Source organism: Elephantulus edwardii, unplaced genomic scaffold (assembly GCF_000299155.1).
Source record: "Elephantulus edwardii isolate Elephantulus edwardi_28Jun2011 unplaced genomic scaffold, EleEdw1.0 scaffold00195, whole genome shotgun sequence".
Taxonomy (NCBI): domain Eukaryota; kingdom Metazoa; phylum Chordata; class Mammalia; order Macroscelidea; family Macroscelididae; genus Elephantulus; species Elephantulus edwardii.
Window position 1 is genome coordinate 2470532 of NW_006399945.1, and position 21667 is coordinate 2492198.

Consider the following 21667-nt stretch of genomic DNA (forward strand, 5'->3'; position numbering starts at 1 on the left):
GTCTTTTGCAGATACTTTTCCAATTTTGCCAACACTATTTATTAAAAAGGCTGTCATTTCCCCACCTAACTGATTTCATCTCCTTGTCAAAAATCAGTTGACCGTAGATAGATGGGCTGATTTCCGGGTTCTCAATTCTATTCCATTGATCTATGTGTCTCTCATTGTGCCAGGACCACGCTGTCTTAACCACCATGGCAGCGTAGTGATTAACACACAAAAATCAGTTGGATTTCTCTACAGTGGCAAAGAGAGTACAGAGCTGGAACTAAGAAAAACAATACTATTCACAATAGCTAATCACAAATTTAAATACTTGGGAGTAAATTTAACCAGAAGCACGAAGTATCTATTCAAAGAAAATGACAAAACATTACTACAAGAAACAAAAAGAGACCTGGAGAAGTGGGAGAATATCCCTTGCTCATGGACAGGAAGACTCAATTTTGTGAAAATGGCAATACTACCAAAGGCAATTTACAAGTTTAATGCAATCCCAATACAAATGCCAATCCCATTCTTCAAGGAAATGGAAAAGGCAACCTCCAGTTTCATTTGGAGTGGAAAGAAGCCCCGAATAAGCAAAGCACTCCTTAAAAATAGAAGATAGTAGGTATCTCACTTCCTGATTTCAAATCCTATGAAACGTAATGGACTTTGAAATTATCTTTCAATTTCTTATGTATTATTTTATAGTAAAAAACTTAAAATCCCATTGGTAACAGGAGTTCTTATGCTCAGAGTTCTAAAAGTAATCTTTAAGCCCTAACTAAATTTAGTTCTCTTTAAATTTTTTTATTGTAATGATATTTACATAAAAATATTTTAATCACTGAGTTCCTCCTCATCATTAAAATATGTACTTTATCTGTGGGCGTGTTGAATCTTCAGAGGTTGAAGGGTTCCCGGAACTTAGTTTCCGTTTTTCTTCTTCAGTTTTGGCTTGCTGGAAAGCTATGGCTTGACTGAGACTGTCAAGGGCAGGGTCTTCCCCTTCTTCTTCTTCACTTTCTTCTATGTCTTCATTTCGTTCTTCTGGTTCAGGGATTTTCTTTTTCTTTTTTTCCTTCTTTTTTGGAAGTTCATGTTCTCCATGCATATTTTTTGAAAGATTATTTAAATGACCAGTTTCTCCACATTCGTAACACTTAGATTTATCAGAGTTGTGTTGCCTTCAGATGAACTCAGCTGCTCTTCCATTGCAAGAGCAATCCTTGCTTTTACCAGAACATTTGATTGTGCTAATGCGACACCTACCCTCGGACCAAGACACAGTCATCAGAACAGAGCAAGGAGACACTACATGGTTCAAAATCAAGAAGGGGGTCTGTCAGGGGTGTATTCTGTCTCCATACCTTTTCAATCTGTACACAGAACAGATCATCTGAGATGCTGGGCTGTACGAGGAGGAATGTGGCATCAGGATTGGTGGAAGAATCATCAACAGCCTGAGTTATGTGGATGACACAACCCTGCTTGCTGAAACTGAAGAAGACGTGAAGCACTTGATGCAGAAGGTCAAAGACTGCAGCCTCCTATATGGATTGTAGCTCAACATCAAGAAAACAAAGATTCTCATCACTGGGCCAATTGGCAGCATCAGTATGGATGGTAAAGAGATTGAGATAGTTAACAGTGTTAGTTTACTTTTCTCCACAGTCAACACTCTTGGTAACAGCAGCCAGGAAATCAAGAGATGAATTGCATTGGGAAAGCCAGCTGTGAGGGAACTCTCAAGAGTACTGAAGAGCAACGACGTCAGGCTGGAGACTAAGGTGTGCCTGATCCGGGCTATAGTCTTCGCAATTACGTGCTATGTATCAGAGAGTTGGACAGTGACTAGGGATGATAGAAAGAGAATTGATGCCTTTGAGCTGTGGTGCTGGAGACGAGTGTTGACTATACCATGGACTGCTAGGAGAACAAACAGGTTTGTCCTGGAGAGGGTGAAGCTGTCCTGCTCCTTGGAGTCAAAGATTCTGAAGCTTTGTCTGACATACTTTGGGCATGTTGCAAGGAGGGACTAGTCCTAGGAGAGGGACATCATGTTTGACAGAGTGGAGGGGCAGCGCAGGAGAGGATTCTGTGACTGGAGTGGTGGGAATGAGTGCGTGTGAGATGGCTAGGCTGGCACAAGATAGAACGCTGTTTAGGGCTCTGTAGGGTCACTATGAGTCCCAAGCAACTCGATGGCACGTAACAACAACAACAACAACAACTACAACAACTAACTATTTTTTGTTTGCTTGTTTATTGCCTTGGTACAGTTTTGTGCAGATTCGATCCTAAAACAAAACAAATGCACCCCTTTACTCTTCCTGGTATTTTTCTCTTTCATTGTAGTAACCTTTAAAACTTTACCATACTTGGAAAATACCCAGTATAAGTCATTGTTTGTCAGGGAAATGGGCAGGTTGGATACATATACTGTACTTTTACTTGGAGCCAATCCACCACTCATTTCTTAATTATCTGGTGGATAGTTTTAACAAACAGAAATTTATTTTCCAAGTTTAGGAGGCATCTTGCTAGTATATAACATTGAGTCAGAACTAATTAATAGCTGGCACTCCAGTGGGTTTTCAGAGGCACTTAATCACAAGGGAGGAGATTGCCTATCTTCCTCCCAAACTGCGTGCTTTTAGGTTGGGAGCCTAACTGCATACCAGTAAGCCACCAGAGCCCAAATTCAGGGTGCCAGATGTAGAAGGTTTTCTCAGTTCTCTCTTGGGGACAAGGCCATTGTCTCCTTGTGGCATGGTATGAATCTTACCCTGAACTTTAGACCTCTAGAATAGTGAGCAATGCTTTAAACACTGCATAATAAGGGGTCTCTTTATTATCTCAATCACCATCCACTCTTTACCATCAAGTTAATTCTTATAATGATCTTACAGAGAAAGCAGAACTGTCCCCTAGGATTTCTGAATCTGTAAATCTTTACTGGAATATACTGTCACATCTTTCTCTCAAGGAGTAACTGGTGGATTCAAACCTATTGTGAAAAGCCAAATGCCTTACCCACAGCATCACTTAAAGGGCCCGATTATCTTGGTAGTAAAGGCATTTGGTAAAGTTCAAAATCCTTTTCAGAAGAAAAATACTCAGCAATCTAGAATTAGAGAAAACTTCCTTAACATGAAAATGGTGTGGATGAAAAAGTCAACAATGACAAGACTGAATATTTTTCAATGTCAGGAAAAAACATAAACATGCCCATATACACGATTAGTATTTGATACTGTACTGGAAGTCATAGCAAGAGAAATCAGGCAAGAAAAAGAAGCAAAAGCATTCAAATGAGAAATGTAGTAAAACTATTCTATATTTAGATGGTATGGTCTTATATTTAGAAAATCTTAGAGTACACACCCACCCTGTAACTATTAGAACTAGTAAACAAATTCAGGAAAGTTTCCGTGTACAAGACGAACAAACCCAAATTGTGTTTTATATACACAAGTATTTAACAAAATATAGACAATTTTAAAAGACAACTAAGAAAACAATTCCATTTATAATAGTAAAAAAAGAATTAAATACCTAGGAATAAATCTAACCAAGGAGATAAGAGACCCAGACACTAGAAACTACAAAATACAGTCTAAAGAAAACCTAAATAAAAAGAAGGATATTCTGTGGAAGACTTAACATTGTCAAAATGACAATACTCTTTAGAGTGATCTACATATTCAATGTAGTTCCAGTCAAAATTCCAATGACATTTTTGCAGAAATACAGAACCTGATTCTGAAATTTATATGAAACTGCAAGGGACCATGAATAGCCAAAACAATATTGAAAACAATAAAAATAATATAAGAAGATGCAGGATTCCTTATTTTGAAACTTGTTGCAGAACTAAGGTATTATATGGTACAGGAAAGGGCAAAGTTCAGATCTGTTTTTCACAGGGTCACTATGAGTCATAGTCAACTCTGGCATCTAAAAACAACAAAGTAATAAAATGCTGGTGAGGGTGTGGAGACATTATAACTGTCCTGTGCTGCTGGTGGAGACATAAAATCAGGCAACCACTATGGAAAACTCTTAGGGGCCTTGGAAAGTTGAGAATAGAAATATTATTTGATCCAGCCATTCTATCTCTAGGTATATATACCAAAGAAATAAGAATTGCAAAACAAACCAACATACACACACCCCTGTTTATTGAAGCATTGTTGACAATAAAAGAGAATTGGAAACAACCATGTGTCCACCACGAGACAAATGACTAAGGAAACTGGTACAGTCACACGATGGAGTACAAGATTTTTTAAAAACACTAGGTTTAGAGAAAACATAACTCAGATTGTAAGAAAGCGTTTGTAGAACACGTATTTTTTTCCTTCCTTCTCATCTCTGTTAATGATCCATGATAGGTTCTGTGTATAAACCATTTCCTAGCTTTTCATTACAGTGCTCTTATGGTATAATTAAAATTTTGTAACTGATTTATGTCACTCAGCATAACTTTTTCTAGTGTCATCCATATTATGCAGTGTTTCATAAATTCTTAAATCTTTCTTTTTAGTGATGCATAATAATTATATAAGCCTACTACAATTTCTTTAGCTATTCATGCATTGATAGGCACTATGCTGCTTCCAACTCTGCTACCATAAATGTTTTTAGGTGTGTTCAATTCAATATTACAATCTTGTCCTATCCTATCCTATCCTATCCTATCCTATCCTATCCTATCCTATCCTATCCTATCCTATCCCATCCCATCCTATCCTATCCTATCCTACCCTATCCTACCCTATCCTATCCTATCTTATCCTATCCTATCCATGCCATCATCATGATCGCCACCATGTTCAAGCCAATTGTTACAGTCATTTTGTCAATTCATCATCTCCTTAACACTCTTCCTCTTTTCCCCTGGACCTCTGAACAATTTCAAGAAGTAGCACATGATCAATAACCAATGGTAATGAAAGAAGAAATTAAGGCAGCACTGAAGGCATTAACAAAGTATAAGACCCTCGATATTAATGGGATACCAATAAAGGTCTTTTAACACAGAGATGCATTCTTGAACATTTTCACTAGCTAATGACAAGAAATTTGGATGACAGCTATCAAGCTGTAGCTGACTAGAAGAGATCCATATTTGTTCCAGTTTTTTAAAAAGGTGATCTAATATGAACTGGAAATTATTGAGAAACATCATTCAATCACATGCAAGTAAAATCTTGTTATAGATCATGGTAAAAATGGCTGGACCAGCAAATCAACAAGTAACTTTCAGAAATTTAGGCTGAATTCAGAAGAGGCCATGCCATGAGGGATATCATTGTCAATGTCAAGTAGATCTTGGCTGAATTATATAAAGAAGAATGTGGCATCAGTATTGGAGAAAAAAACATCATCAATAACTTGCATTATGCAGTTGACATAACTTTTCTTGCAAAAAGTGAAGATTTAAAACACTTGCTGAAAAAAATCAAAGAGTATCACCTTCACTATGTTGTTGATTGTCATCAAATCAAGGTCGACTCATAGTGACTCTATGAACAAAAGGCCTAATGCTTTCCTATAGCTGTCATTTCTCCAAGTTCATAGAGTTACCAGAAGCATGTGGTTTAGGAAGTGGATGCCACTCCTGCTTCCCAACCTGTTTTACAACTGGAAGCTCCACCAAACACTGTCCACAATGGGAAACCATTCTGGTATTTGATACCCCCACGGCACAAGGTTCAGCATCATAGCAAACCCAAGTTACCTCATGTAGCACATTGACAAAGAGTGATGCGCAAAGTGGAAGAATGTTCTTTCAAATATAACAACACTAGTCTCATTTAGCAGTGGTTAAGTGTTGTCAAGTTGAATATGACTTTGAGTAAGCTTTACACAAAAGACCTGAGCTCTGTTGTATGATTAATATCATTTCTGTACATTTATAAGAGTTTGTTGAGTTTCCAGAGGCATCAAAGACACTCCAAGTTGTCCAGTACAGCAAATAGACAAATGATTGCTATGTCTTTTAAAGAATATTCTTCTACATCTCAAAATCAAGAAAACAAAAATCTTCACCACTGAACCAATAAGCAACATCATGATACACAGAGAAAAGATTGAAGTTGTCAATAACTCCATTTTGCTTGGATCCACAATTAATACTCATAATAACAGTAGCAAAAAAAAGGTGTGTTGCATTTAGACAAATTTCTGTAAAGAACCTCTCCAAAGTGCTAAAGAATAATGTTGTCAGTTCAAAGACTAATGTGTGCCTCGTGCAAGCCATGACATTTTCAATTTCTTCTTATGTACCTCAAAGTTGGACAATGAATAAGGAAGATTGATAAATGATGCCTCTGAATTTTGGTGTTAATGAAAAAGATTGAACAGCCCATTTACTGCGGAAAGAGCAAACTATTCTGTCTTGGAGGAATTGCAATTGAGGGCTCCTTAGAGGCAAGGCTGTTGAAACTTTCTGTCTTACACTTTAGGCATGTTATTAGGATGGGTTGTTGTTTTTGTTGGGTGCCATCAAGTCATCTCTAGCTCATAACAACTCTGTGAAGAGTGGATTGGAACCTTGTCTTGTCCTGGACCATCCTCAGCATCTCTGATATGCTTGAGCCCACAAGGAAGACCTGTTAATAACACTATCATTCAAACTTATGCACCAATAATCAGAGTCAAAAAGGAGGAAATAGATTATTTCTATCAACTGTTGTAGTCAGAAATCGATTGAACATGTAACCAAGATGCATTAATAATAATGCGTGACTGGACTGTGAAAGTTGGGAACTATGAAAGACTGGGAAAGTTGGGATCATATGTTAGAAAATATGAACACAGTGACAGAAATGAGGCTGGGGATAGAATGATAGAATTCTGCACAATCAAGGATTTATTTATTTAAAATACCATTTATAAGATACATACATTCAGGCAATACACATGGACTTCCCCTAATGGGATGCACAGGAATCAGACTGATTACATCTGTGGAAGGAATCATTGGAGAAGGTCAATATCAGCAGTGAAAACTAGGCCAGGCGCTGATTGTGAAACAGACCATCAACTACTGATATACAACTTCAAATTAAAGCTAAGGAAGGTTAAATCATACCCACAGGAATAAAAATTTGATCTTGAATAGAAATCCCCTTAATTTAAAAACCAACTAAGGAATATTTTGAGGTCTTGAACACTAATGAACATCAACTAGATATTCTGTGGGAAGATATCAATGTTATCATGTATAAAGAATGAAAAAGTTCTTTGCAAGGAAGGAAGAAGAAGAAAATAATAGATATCAGAAGAAAATATGAATTATTGCATTAGAGTGCTGAGAAGCTAAAGCAAAGGTAAGAAATCAAGAAATTAAGGAGCTGAATAGAAGATTTCAAAGGGCTGCTCGGGGAGACAAGGCAAAGTATTACAATGAAATGTGCAAGGAGCTGGAGTTGGAAAATCAAGAAGGCTAAACTTGCTCAGCATATCTTGAGCTGAAGGAACTAAAGAACAAATTCAAGCTCTGAGTTGCAATGCTGCAGAGTGCTATGGGCAGAATATTGAATGATTTGGGAAGCATTAAAAAGATGGAAGGAGTATACAGAGGTATTGTACCAAAAAGAAGTGGCTAACACAGAAGAATTTCAAGAAACAACATATGATCAAGAGACAATGGTGATGAAGAAGGAAGTTCAGGCTGCTCTGAAGGAGATGGCAAAAAATAAAGCCTCAGGAATTGATGGAATACCAATGGACATATTTCAATAAACAGTTGCTGTCCTGGATGAGCTCACCAGTTTGTGCCAAGACATCTGGAGGGCAACTCTCTGGCCAATTGACTGGAAGAGATCCATATTTATTCCCATTCCAAAAAAAAGGTGACCCAACAGAGTGTTGAAATTATCATACAATATTACTAATAGCATATGTTAGCAAAATCCTGCCGAAGATTATCCAAAAATGACCGTAACAGTATATTGACCGAGAACTACCAGAAGCACAAGCTGTGTTTGGAATAGGTTATGGTACTAGAGACATTATTGTCAATGTCAGATGGATCTTGGCAGAGAGCAAAGAGTACCAGAGGAATGTCTATCTGTGTTTCATTGGCTACGCTAAGGCATCTGACGGTGTGGATTACAACAAATTGTGGCTAACTTTGAGGAAAATGGGAATCCCAGAACACTTGATTGTGCTTATGTAAAACCTATACCACTGGACCAATTGGCAGCATCAGGATGGATGGTGAAGAGATTGAGGTTGTACACAGCTTTAGTTTGCTTGGCTCCACAGTCAACAGTCTTGGCACCAGAAGCCAGGAAATTAAAAGGCGCATTGCCATGGGAAAGTCTGCTGTTAGGGACATCTCCAAAGTACTGAAGAGCAATGGTGTCTCTCAGGAGACTAAGGTGTGTCTGATACAGGCCATGGTCTTTGCAATCACTTGTTATGCATCAGAGAGTTGGACAATGACCAGGGAGGATAGAAGGAGAATTAATGCCTTTAAGCTGTGGTGCTGGAGAAGCGTATTGAGAATACCATGGACTGCTAGGAAAACAAACAGATTTGTCCTGGAAAGGGTTAAACCAGGTGGCTCCTTGGAGGCAAGGATTCTGAGGCTCCGTCTAACATACTTTGGACATGTTGTGAGGAGAGACCGGTCCTTGGAGAGGGACGTCATGCTTGGGAGGGTGGAGGGATGGCACAGGAGAGGAAGGCCCTCTATGAGGTGGATTGATTCAGTGACTGGGATAATTGGGATGGGAGTGTCGGAGACAGTGCGATTGGTACAGGACAGAGCGGAGTTTAGGGCTGTTGTACATAGGGTCGCTATGAGTCGCAGGCGACTCGATGGCACATAACAACAACAACAACAACAACAACATACTTGGACCAGGAAGCAGTCCTCAGAACAGAGCAGGGAAACACTGCATCGTTCAAAATCAGAAAAGGAATGTGTCAGGGATGCATCCTGTCTGCATATCTTTTCAATCTATATACAGAACAGATCATTCAGGAGTGTGTCATTAGGATTGGAAGAAGACTCATCAGCAATCTACATTATGCAGATGATATAATCTTGCTTGCTGTAACTGAGGAGGACTTGAAGTGCTTGCTGCACAAGGTGAAGGACTGTAGTCTTCAATATGGATTGAAGCTCAACATCCAGAGACAAAGATTCTCACCACTGGACCAATTGGCAGCACCATGATAGATAGAGAAGAGATTGAGGTTTAAACAATTACAGCTTGTTCTGCTCCACAATCAACACCCTTGGCACCAGGAGTCAGGAAATCAAAAGATGAATTTCACAGGGAAAATCTGCTGTCAGGAATGTTTCCAGCGTACTGAATGCAACAATGTCAATCTAGAGACTAAGGTGCGCCTCCTAATCCAGGCCATGGTCTTCGTAATTACTTGTTATACAACAGAGAGCTGGATAATGACTAAGGATGACAGATGAAGAATCAATGCCTTCAAGCTATGGTGCTGGAGAAAAGTCTTTAACATACAAATAGGTCTGTCTTGAAGAGGGTGAAATGAAGTTTCTCCTTGGAGGCTAGGATTTTGAAGCTCTGTCTCACAGACTTTGAGCATATGGCCAGGAGTGATCTGTCCTCGGAGAAAGACATTATGCTTGGAAGGGTGGAGGGACAGCATAGGAGAGGAAGACCCTGGATGAGATGGATTGATACAGTAAGTGGGGCAATAAGGGTTGTTATGTTGCAATCAGTAAGACTGGCTCAGGACAGGACAGGCTTCAGGGCTGCTGCACATACGGTTGCTATGGGTCGCAGGTGATTGATTCAATGGCGCATAACCACATTGTTAAATTCCATCTTGTGTCATTCCATCTTGTTGAGAGTTTTCCTCTCCTTCCTTGATCCTCCACTGTTCCTGAACTGTACTGTTGACAAATAAGATTGTGTGAGGCGCCCTTCCAAGGACTGGTGCCTCCTGACAACATCCCCAAAGTATATGAGATGAAGTTTCACCATCCTTGCATCCAAGGAACACCCTGGCTCCACTTTCTGTAAGATAGATTTGTTTGTTCTTTTGGCAATTCATTGGATATACAGCAGTATATCTTTAATCATTGTCCAACTTACAGATGCATAACAAGTAATTGAAAAAAGCAGGGAATTAATCAGGCGCATCTTAGTCTTTAAACTGGCATCATTGCTCCTTAATGTCTTGGAGAGGTCCTTCATAGCAGATTTTCCCAATACCATACATCTTTTGATTTCTTGACTGCTGGTGCCACGAATATTGATTGTGGATCCAAGCAAGATGAAATCATTGACAACTTCAGTCTTCTCTTGATCCATCATAATGTTGCCAGTTGACCCTGTGTTAAGCACTTTTGTCTTCTTGGTGTTGAGAATAGTCCATGGAAAAAGACAATAAGCCGGGAAAGGTAAAGCATCAAAGGTTGAGAGGAAGACTCTACAAGATTGACACAATGGTTGTAACAATGGGCTTGGGCAAGATAAAGATCATGAGGATAGAGTAAGGTTCAGATCTACAGGATCAGAATTGACCGATGGCACATAACAAAAACAACAATAGCTACTGATTTTGAAAATTTCTTCATATCTTTGTTGGCCATCTGAATGCCTTCTTTGGTGAAGTGTCTATATTCATGTCCTCTGTTCATTTTAGAAATGAATTGTTTGACTTTTTCTTGTTGATGTGTTGGAGTTTTCTATACAATTTTAGAGATGAGTCATTGTCAAATATTTTTAGTTACCTAATGTGTAGATTTTGCTGTTTACTCTTTTTGTCTTCTGATGTATTTAAGGTTTTTATGAGTTCCCAATCATCTAGTTTATCTTCTGTTGATTGTGCATTTTCAGTTACATTTGATAGTCTATTTATGCCATAGATTAGAGTTCCTAAATTGGCCTCAATTTTTTTCTTTGACAATCTTTTCAGTTTTAAGTTTTACTCCTAAGCCTTTGATTTATCTTGAGTTAGCTTTTTCATATGGCATGAGGCATAGGTCTTGTTTCAGTCTGCAAACAGATACTCAGTCCTATACAGTATTAAAAACAATAAATAATTCCTTTAATCCTCTCTCTTTCCTCTGCCATCATATTGAGTGTGACCTCATTCTGTCCTCGTTATGTCTTCTCATAAGACTTTCAGGATCAAGAGGCTCCTAGCCAGGAAACAAAAGCCAAAATACCCCATTCCTCAATGGATTTGAATGAAAACTGGCAAAAATAAAATGAGGTACAACTCGAAGAAGAGACATTGGAGGAGAACCAAGCTGGATCTCAAAGAAGTCACACACATAATGGCATACATATATACCCAAGTTCATTAGCATTGTACCAGATTGAGTTGACTGCCGCGCTGCCATATCAACTTTAAAATTGGGTCACAATCTGATTACTTCCAATGGAAACTGTTTTTATGCGTTCATGTTAAGAGATTGACTAATAAATATGCAAGACGTATTTTTGGGTGTAATAAGAAAAATTCATAAACTAATTCAAAACATGAATGAATCTAGAACAACTTATGTTGAGTCATAAGAGGACAATTATGTCATATTGTCATTTACAAAAAGTTAAGGAAAGGCTTACCCACAGATAGAATCAATCAAGAGCAGTTAACAGAAGTGGGAACGAAGGGAGAGGGGAATAAAAATTAACAAGCAGATAACAGGGGTGGATGGAAAGGCAATGAATGCATAATAAAGGATTAGAAATGCCAATTAATGAATTACAATAATCAATGGTAATTAGTGTTAATATCAATGAATGACTATAAAAAAGCCTATATGATTTGTAAACTTACACTGAAATACAAAATAATTAATAAAAATAAATAGGTCCTTGGCAGCAGATTTTCTCAATTTGATACATCATTTATTTCCTGACTGCCAAAAAAAAAGATCCAGAATTAAATCCAAAGATATATGGTCAATTAATATTTTGCAGTAGTGGTATTATAAATTGTGTCCTCCACAAATAAGCAAAAATTTGGCTAGACCAAGATTCTCTGTATTATATAATCATCTTCCATTATGGGACCTGATATAATTATTCTATTTTAAATCCCAACTTCTACAATGTCAATGAAGCAGTAATAATTTTTATGTTAGTGAGGGAAGATATAAATTTACAGGACTAGGTTGTATCTTCTTCGAGATATAAAAGAGATTAAGTGAGCAGAGATGAAAGGGGCCTTCTATAATGAAAAAATAAAGAGCAAGATGCAGAGTACAGAGAAACGCCCAGATACCTATTGGACAATTGACAACAAGGACATTTGTTCAGAGTTGTTCAGGAAAGGAAGCCTTATCCTAGATTTTACATCCTGAATTTAGACTTCTAGTCTCCCAAACTGTGAGAGAACATATTTCTGCTTATTAAAGTCATGCACTTGTGCTATTTCTTTCACACTAGTATTTCATGGGCAATCTCTTCTCTTGTGATTAACTACCTCTGAAAACCTACTAGAGATTCAGCTATGGGTCAGCTCTAACTCAACAGTACAAAACAACAACAGTATTAGATAACTAAGACAGATGTCAAGACCACTCACTGGAAGAAAGAATTTTTGTTGTTTGTTGGTAGGGGCTGCCGAGTCTAGTATGACCCATAGTGATTCAATGAACAACAGCTCTGAACCCCATCCTGTCCTGTGCAGTCCTCACACTTCCCTACACATTAGAGCCCACTGAGGCAGTCACTGTGTCAGTCCAGCTGGTTGAGGGTCTTCTTGGATTAATTAGATAATCCATATTAAAAAGGATAAAGTTGGACTCCTATCTTACTCTAAATATAAAAATTAACACCATGAATTGATGACCAAAATATATGCATTAAATGAAAATATTTAGAAGAAAACATAGAGGTTAAACTTCATGATTTCAGACATAGCAATGGATCCTTAGATTTGACACTGAAAACACAAGCAACGAAAGGGGGGGAAATATTTAAATCAGATTTTATAAGATGTAAAATTTCTATCATCTCACCCCAGTAAGACTAGCAAAATTTAACAGAACAGCAAGCAACAAATGCTGGCAAGGTTGTGGAGAAACTGGAAACCCTTATTCACTGTTGGTGGAAGTGTAAAATGATACAACCACTGTGGAAGGCAGTGTGGCACTTTCTCAAAAAGTTGCAAATAGAGGTACCATTTGGCCCAGCAATTCCACTACTGGGAATATACCCCAAAGCGACCACAACTGCCACCCACGCATATATATGCACACCCATGTTTATCATGGCTTTGTTCATGATAGCAAAGAATTGGAAACAACCTAAGTGCCCATCAACAAGCTGTGGTATATTCACACAATGGAATACTAAGCTGCATTGAAAAACAAGGAACTTATGCAATATTATTCAAATTGGGTGACCCTGGAGGACATTATGCTGAGTGAGGTATCTCAGTCACAAAAGGACAACTACTGCATAGCGTAGCGTCTCTGTTGTGAAACAGGACTGACATTGGGGTTTGAGGGGGAGACAGAAAGATGGGATGAATAATGTATACTGCATTGAAACAGATGAGGGAGAAAACTGTTTAAAAGGGATATGCGATTAGGTATTATTGTCATGACAGGAGCCCAGAATGAAGGCTTCATAGTGGAGTGGACTTGGGGGGAGGGACAGTATAACAATGAAAGAATTTTTCTTTTACTTTTCAAAGAGAAGAGCAAATTGGGGGGAAGGAGGGGTGGCAGGGATAAAAGTGAAACAATGAATGAATGGAAATCCTCTGTTTCTGTAAACTTTCATTAAAATTAATAATAATTAAAAAAAATTAAAAAGTATAGCAAGAAGAATGTGAAAATACAATCTACATGATGAAATAAAATATTCACCAATTATTATCTGGTAAGGGTTTAATATTCAGAATATATAAAGAATTCTCCTTAATTTAAAAATAAGCAAAATGCTTGAACAGAATATTCTCTCTAGAGGAGATATACGAATGGTCAGTAAGTAACATGAAAAGATGTTTAATATCATTGGCCATTGTTGTTGTTGTTAGGTACCATTAAGTCCCCTATGACTCACAGCTACACTATGAAAAACATATCAAGACCCTTTTCCATCATGTGCCGTGCTTACAATCTCCATCACACTTAAGGCCACGGTTGCATTCACTAAGTCGATTCTTACTGAGGATCTTCTTCTCCTCCATTGACCTTCACTTTTTCTGACATAATTTCCTTTTCCAAGTTCTAGCACCTACTAACAACATGAACAAATTTTGTGAGAAAAAAACTTCACCCTCTTTAACTTTAAAGAACACTCTAGTTGCACTTCCTCCAAGATAAACCTTTGTTCTTTCAGCAGTCCATGGAATATGCAATACTTTTCACCAACATCACAATTCAAAGGCATCAATTCTTTGCTGGTCTTCTTTATTCATTGCTCAAGTTTCACATGAATATGGAGCAATTGAGAATACCAAGGCTTAGGTCAGGCACACTTTAGTCTTTAAACCGATAGTTTCAATCTTTAGCGTTTTTAGAAGTCCTTGACAGCAGATTTTCCTAACTCAACATGTATTTTGATTTCTTGATTGCTGCTTCTATGGTTTCATTACTTACTGACACATTCATTGCCATCAAGCTAGAACCCACTCATAGTTGACCCTCCAACAGGTCATAAGGCAGTGTAAATTAAAATCACAATGAATTAACACTTCACATCTACTAGGATGAATTTACTTAAGAAAAGAGAACAAAGCAAGTGCTCATGAGTATATGGATAAATTGAAGCCCTTGAAGGTTACTGGTAGAATATAAAATGATGGAAAACAGGTTCACAATTCCTCAAAAAGCAAAAATGAGAATTACCATAAAACTCAGTAATTCCATTCATAGGAGGAATTAAAAAAAATGCCCACATAAATTTGTACATAAATGTTTATTAGCATCCTTATGCATAACAACTGAAAGTGAGAACATCCTAAATGCCCAATAACAGGTGTATGGATAAAGAAAATCACATAAACACAACCCATAGAAAAAGAAACAAGGTGCTGATACATGTTACAACCTGAATGACACGAAAATGAAAGCAGTCCAACATAAAAAAGTCACATACTGTATGATTCCTTTGATGTGATATACCCAGAACAGACAAATGCTCAGAGACAAGAAGCACAGTAGAAGCTACCAGGGGGTGGTGGGAGGGGTAAAAAGGAACCCTTATTAAATAGGCACAGAATATTTTTTGAGATGATAAACAAGTATCACATTTAGAGAGAACTGGTATTGCATACATTGTGGATACCCTCAGTATCACCAAATTGTATAATTAAATAGTTAATTGTAAGTTACTTGAATTTTACAACAATTAAAAAATAATTAGCCTTTTGATAAAAACTTCTCTTAATCAATATTTGTAGTTACTGATAGACTAACATAGAGGTTTTTGCATAAAGAATATATATAATGGACATGAGACTTTTCTAAAGTACAGAGAAGTTGAAAGTGGAAAAATAGAAAGTGTGTATGTGTTTTGGGTCTTATTAAGTTGAAACAGCTTTATGGGGGTCCTCTAGAAGACTTTTGTAGGTAGTCAATCACACAAGGCAAGATTACTCATCTTTTCCCTGCAGAGCAGATGGCGGATTCAAACTGACTGCCTTTGTGTTGACTGCAAAAGTCCTTACCCACTAGGCCAGCTATTGTTGTTGTTGTGTGCTATTGAGTCAGAACTGACCCATAGCTAACCCTCCGGCAGGTTTTCAGAGGCATTAAATTACATAGGAGGACATTGCTTATCCTTCTCTTGTGGAACAGCTTGTGGATTTGAACTGTGTGCTTTAGGGATTGCGGCACAGGTTATTACCTTCATGCCACTAGCGCTCCAAGTAACAGCTAAAGGAAATCTAGTACCAGATCCTAGAAGCCTTAAGGAAGACAGAGCTAAGAATGATGACAATATTATGTAAAAAGCATCAATTCTACAGAATGCTATCATTATTCTAAATGTGTGTGCACCTAATAATAGAGACTTAAAATATATCTTTTTAACAATATTCAGAATTTAAAAAGAAATAGTTGAATCCATCACCATAGCAGAAAATCTTATACTACTTGTGATAACAGATAAGTGAAATACGGGAAAAAATTAGAAAGAAACATCATAAAATCATGCTGACACTTTAAATTCAGGTAACAGTTAACAAGACAGAACCAACCGCTATATCAAGAATTTTTTTAATAATATATTTTAAGCATAGGTGGATATTTCTTAAATTGATGAAATGCACTTGGCCATAAGGCAATTTTCAACAACTTTTTAAAAATGAGTAATATTAAACGTGTTATGTTCTTTAGCTACAACGCAAACAGTACATGTTATGTTCTTTAACTACAATGCAAATGAGTTAGGAGTAAAACTGTGTGTGTGTATACAATTCTAAACTACTTAGAAAATAAAAGTTGAAAACTATTGTATAATACATTTCCAAACTTCTTAATTACCACATGTAAGCTATTGTTGCACCCACTGTGCGAACCCATCTCCTTGAGAGTCTTCCAATTTTTCAAGGACCTTCCACTTTACTAAGCATGACATCCTTCTCTAGAAACTAGACCCTTCTCGTAACACATACAATGTACATGAGATGAAGTCTTAATACACTTTATTCTAAGGAAAATAGCGGTGGTTGTGCATATTCCAAGGCAGATGTTCTTTACATCACCAACATCATAATTCAAAGACATCAGTTCTTTACCCCAGCTGACAGGGTAACATTTTTCCATAGGGTTTTTAGGTTGTGGTCTTTAAGGAAATTGTCAGGCTGTTCTCCAATGAAGCTGCTGGGCCAGTTCAAACTTCCAACTTTTCAGTTAGTAACCAAGCACTTAAGCAGTAAGTCACAGGGACTCTGTTAGTTTTGGGTCTGTTTGGGGTTTTGGGTGTTATTTTTGTTGGGGTTTCTGTGTATTTGTTTTTGACATTTACTAGATCTCATTCCCAGAATCTGTTTAATTAAAGTGTTGTATTTAAGAGCCTTAAATTGCTTATGGCATGCTTCTTGCTCTTTTATATGCCTAGTATCATGGTTCTGTCTCTCTTTTCATTTCTCATATTGTTAGTTGGTGCTTACTTTGTTTTTCGGGTCAGTCTTCCTAGGACTTTAGCAATATTACAATCTTTGCACAGATTTTGGTTTCATTGAGTCCTTCTATTGCATTATTGAGTCTTGTGGATTTGTTTTTATTTTCTTTAGATTCAGCTTGAACTTGCACGTGAATAGTTGGTGGCCTAGTTTCCACAACTGACATTGAGCTTCTCCAACAGTTCTTTCCACAAATGCAGTTAATCTGATTCCTGTGTAATCCAGGTGGGGTCCAAGTATACAGTCTTCATTTAGAGCACACTTAGACTATTAGATCTTGAACTGGAAGATGAGCCCTCATATCGAGAAACACAAAATGAGGAGGAACAGTTGCAAACAGCCACTTAGAACTGAATGTGGAATGTACAAAGCATGAAAAAGGAAAATTGGACAATGTTAAAAAAGCCATATTGTTGTTGTTGATTGGTGTCGAGTTGAGCGCGACTCATAGTGACTCATTGAACAAAAGACCTAATGCCTTTCCATAACTGTTGTCATTTCTCTAAGTTCATCAAGTTTCCATAGGTATGTGGTTTAGGAAGTGGATGACACTCCCGCTTTCAAACCTATTTTACAACTGGGAGCTCCACCAAACACTGTCCACACTGGGGAAACCATTCTGGTATTTGATACCCCAATGACACAAGGTTCAGCATCACAACAAACCCAGGCTACTTCATACTGCACATTGACAAAGAGTGATGTACAAAGTGGAAGGATGTTCTCCAGATATAACAGCACTAATCTCATTTAGAAGTGGTTAAGTGTCATCAAGTTGAATATGACCAAGAGTAATTTTTGCACAAAAGACCTGAGCTCTGTTTTATGACTAACAATTTCTGTACAGAACTCTGTTCTATAACTACCATCATTTCTGTATATTTCTAGAGTTTAGAGTTTTTTTTAGTGTGTAAAGTTTCCAGAGGCATCTAGATAAGGAAGTGGATGTCATTCCTGCTTCCCAGCATAAATAAATCTGTAAGCTCATTCAAACATTGTACATAATGGGTAACCACTATTGTATTTGACAAGACTATGGTACAGTGTGCAGCATCACAGCAACACCAAGTTGTTTAGTTCAGCAACTAAATAATGGACATACTAGGTATTGGTGAGCTGATATGGATTGGCATGGGCCATTTTGAATCAGACAATCACATCATCTACCATGCAGAGAATGAAACAGTAAGGAAAAATGAGGTCACATCCATCAAAAATACCATGTGTAGAGCCATCCTGAAATACAATGTTGTGACAGGATAATAGTCATATGAAATCAAGGACGACCTGTTAATACCACTAACAGTCAAATATATGTGCCAACAACTAAAGCCAGGAAGGAGCAAGTAGATTTCTACCGACTCCTGCAGTCTGAATTCGATCGAACATGCAACTAAAATTCATTAATAATAATTGGTGACTGGAATACAAAAGTTGAGAATAATGAAGAAGGAGTAGTAGTCAGAAAATCTAGAAGTGGTGACAGAAACGATGCTGGAAATAGAATGATAAAATTTTGCACAATCAATTGTTTTTTCGCTGCAAATACCTATAACATGGAACTACCTTATAAAAAGTTTTTATTGTAAGCTTTACAAAAGTAGTCAGCCAGGCCTAAACTCTTACAGAGGTCCTGGTGAATTCCAACTGCCAGCCTTTTGCATTCCTGTTGAGTCAGAACCAAGTCAGAGCTGACCTTCCATTGGGGTTCTAAGACTGCAAAACACATGGGAAAAGAGTGTCTATCTTTTTTCCCCATGGAGTCACTGTGGATTTGAACCTCCAGAGAGGTGTAACTTTTGGGTGAGCAATGCAGCTCCCTACAGACTACATCATCAAAGGGCCTCTGAAGGATGCAGTAAAATTGCCCAGAGAGTTTTCTCTGGCTACAATCTTTCTGGAAATGGGCTGCCACTTGCTTATACTACAGAGCACCTGGTAGATTTGAACTGCCAACCATTCAGTTAGCAGTCAAGCATTTAACTATTATATTTCTAGGAATCTTTCTTTTGGTTTAGACAGTATAGAGTTGGGCATGCTTTAATCTACTTTAATATAAAAACCTTTTAAGTGAATGCCTATTATTTAGTATAAGTATTAATCTGGTTGATGTCTCATCTATGTTGCCCCATTCCCTTTCTTTTCTTCTCTTGGATTAATTTTGTACTGTTGTGCCTCTATTTTCTTTCCATTATTGGTCTATTAACTCCTAGGATTTCACCCCCTCCAATGGTTGGTCTAGTGTTTACAATATAGGTTGTTGTTGTGTGCCTTCAAGTTAGAACAGACCCATTCTTGATCCTCCAGTGGGTTTTCAGTGGCAGTAAATCACATAAGAGATTACCCATCAGCTGGCCCAGTGGACAGAAGGTGATGCTACCAAGCTGAAGGTGGGTGACTTTTAATCTGTGGCCCTTGGGCCTGTCTTTCATTGTTTTTGTTCAGACATTCCTCTAGGTCGTATAGCCCTGGTGTACAAGTGACAGCGGTCACTTGTGGTTGCTGTGAGTCTGAACATTGTGACACTGATGTGTCAAATGAGTTAATGGCTGGTTACCCAATGTGGACAGAGAGTGGGTGGAGTTTCCCCGATTAAAACAAGCTTGGAAGGAGGAGTGGCATCCACTTCTGTTAATAGCTTGCCTCCGGAAACCCTATGAACCTGGAAAGAGGATGAAAGGCACCCAAGTGTTGAGGGCTCTCCTTCATAGGGTCGCTATGAGTTGCCACTTAACAACTTCCTCAGAGCAGCTAGTAGTTTTGAACCACATGCTTCTGAGATTGTAGCACATTTTCTTACCACAAGGCCACCAAATCTCCCTACTAATTTTATTTCCAGTGGTTGCTCTGGTGTTTACAATATAGGTAGTTTTAACATATTTGAGTTACAGTGAACTGTACTCACAACTGTCAATGTGCCTGGAACATTGCATCTTCCTTTGAAGATATTATGGGAAAATATACGTAAGAGATATGGGACTAACCACTGAGTTATGTGAATACATTCCAAGAATTTTATTACAATAATATGATGGAAGAGATTGGTGGGAAAATTGAATGTAAGAAAAGTACGTTGCATTTAATACTGTGTATAGCCGATGAGGAGCAGCTTATAAATCACAAAGGAGGGCAATTGATTTTGAAGAGAAAAGAAATGCTGAAGAGTGGAGAAAAATGGGGAGGAGGTGAGAGAGATGTAAAAAAAACAAAAACAAAAACAAAAAAAACCCCACCAATGGATTAGCTGGAATTCTTCCTAAAGTAAATCAGGGCTTTGAGTGTCTTAAAAATATTGACTCAAATGCTGATAGTTTTGCTAAAGCTGCCAGGCACATGTGAGATACAGAGTGAGTTAACTGTGAATTACCTGAAGAAGAAATGAAAAACCATAAAGACACTTTTCACTAACTTTCTTACTAGAAATGCCATCTTCACTCTCAGGGACAACCAAGATGACCCAGAACATTTTGATTGTGGTGTAATTGCAATTGACAGAATGCTAATGTTCACCTCTTCTTGGGAGTAAACTTTTGTGTATTTCTTAATGTATGTATGAATTAAAATACATCTGTGAATTTAAATGTAATATTTCCAGATTCCTAAAGACTAGTTGATAAAGATGCCAATAATAAAATATAATAATAATGAAAACAAAAGAGGTATTCAACTGTGACAGATTATGATATCAGATTATGATGAAATTGTCAGATGGAACTGAGTCGTGAACAAGAACTACCTACATACGTCTTTAACTTATCACAGTCTCTCTCAATATCATATGCCACTGTATGAGTAGTGTAATATCTTACAATTATAATTCCCCTAGCCACCAACCCCTCATCCATCTTACTTCTATTAAGTTATGTATGTTGCTGTTACATACCATTGAAGTGGAACCAATCTACAGCTGACCAGGAGGTTCTCATTGGCAGTGAATTGCATGTGAGGAAATTATCCTCTTTCTTCTGCAGAGTGACTGGTGGAATCAAACCATCTATGTTTGGATAGGCAGCACAATTCCTTACCACTGAATTGTATTCCTGTGAAACTTACATCTAGACTATGCTGAGTGAAATATCCCAGTCACAAAAGGACAAATATTACATGATGCCACTGTTGTAGAATGGGACTGTCCTTGGGGTTAGGGAGACACTGAGTAAGATGGGTTCAATAATGTATACTGCACTGAAACAGAGGAGGGAGAAAACCGTCTAAAAGAGAGATATAACTAGGTATTTCTGTCATCACAGGAGACTAGAGCGAGGGCTGCATGGTGGAGGGGACCTGGGGGAGGGTTTGTAAAACAATGAAAGAATCTTTTCTTTTACTTTTCCATAATTTTTGGACTCATGTACTTATAACTTGTTAGTCAAATTTGTGTCTTCTAGGTTGCAACACCCCCATGATACATCTTGAAGGATATGTACATGTACAGCCAAGCACAATCAATAAGAGTGCATCTGAATTCCAAAATCAATCTCCATAATAGTCTATGTGTTTCCTACTGCCAAAGGGGCCCTTTAGAGTAGTGAGAGAAGATCTTCACCCTGAAACCCACAGCGTCCCTTTTCAGCAGGAAGTAGCT

General features: G+C 37.8%; 2 pseudogenes; one reads left to right on the forward strand and one right to left on the reverse strand.

The window, feature by feature from the left end:
- Positions 1–825: 825 nt before the first annotated feature.
- LOC102868718 lies at positions 826–2461 on the reverse strand (annotated as a pseudogene).
- An 8637-nt stretch (positions 2462–11098) lies between these two features.
- On the forward strand, positions 11099–20608 carry LOC102877064 (annotated as a pseudogene).
- Positions 20609–21667: the final 1059 nt, after the last annotated feature.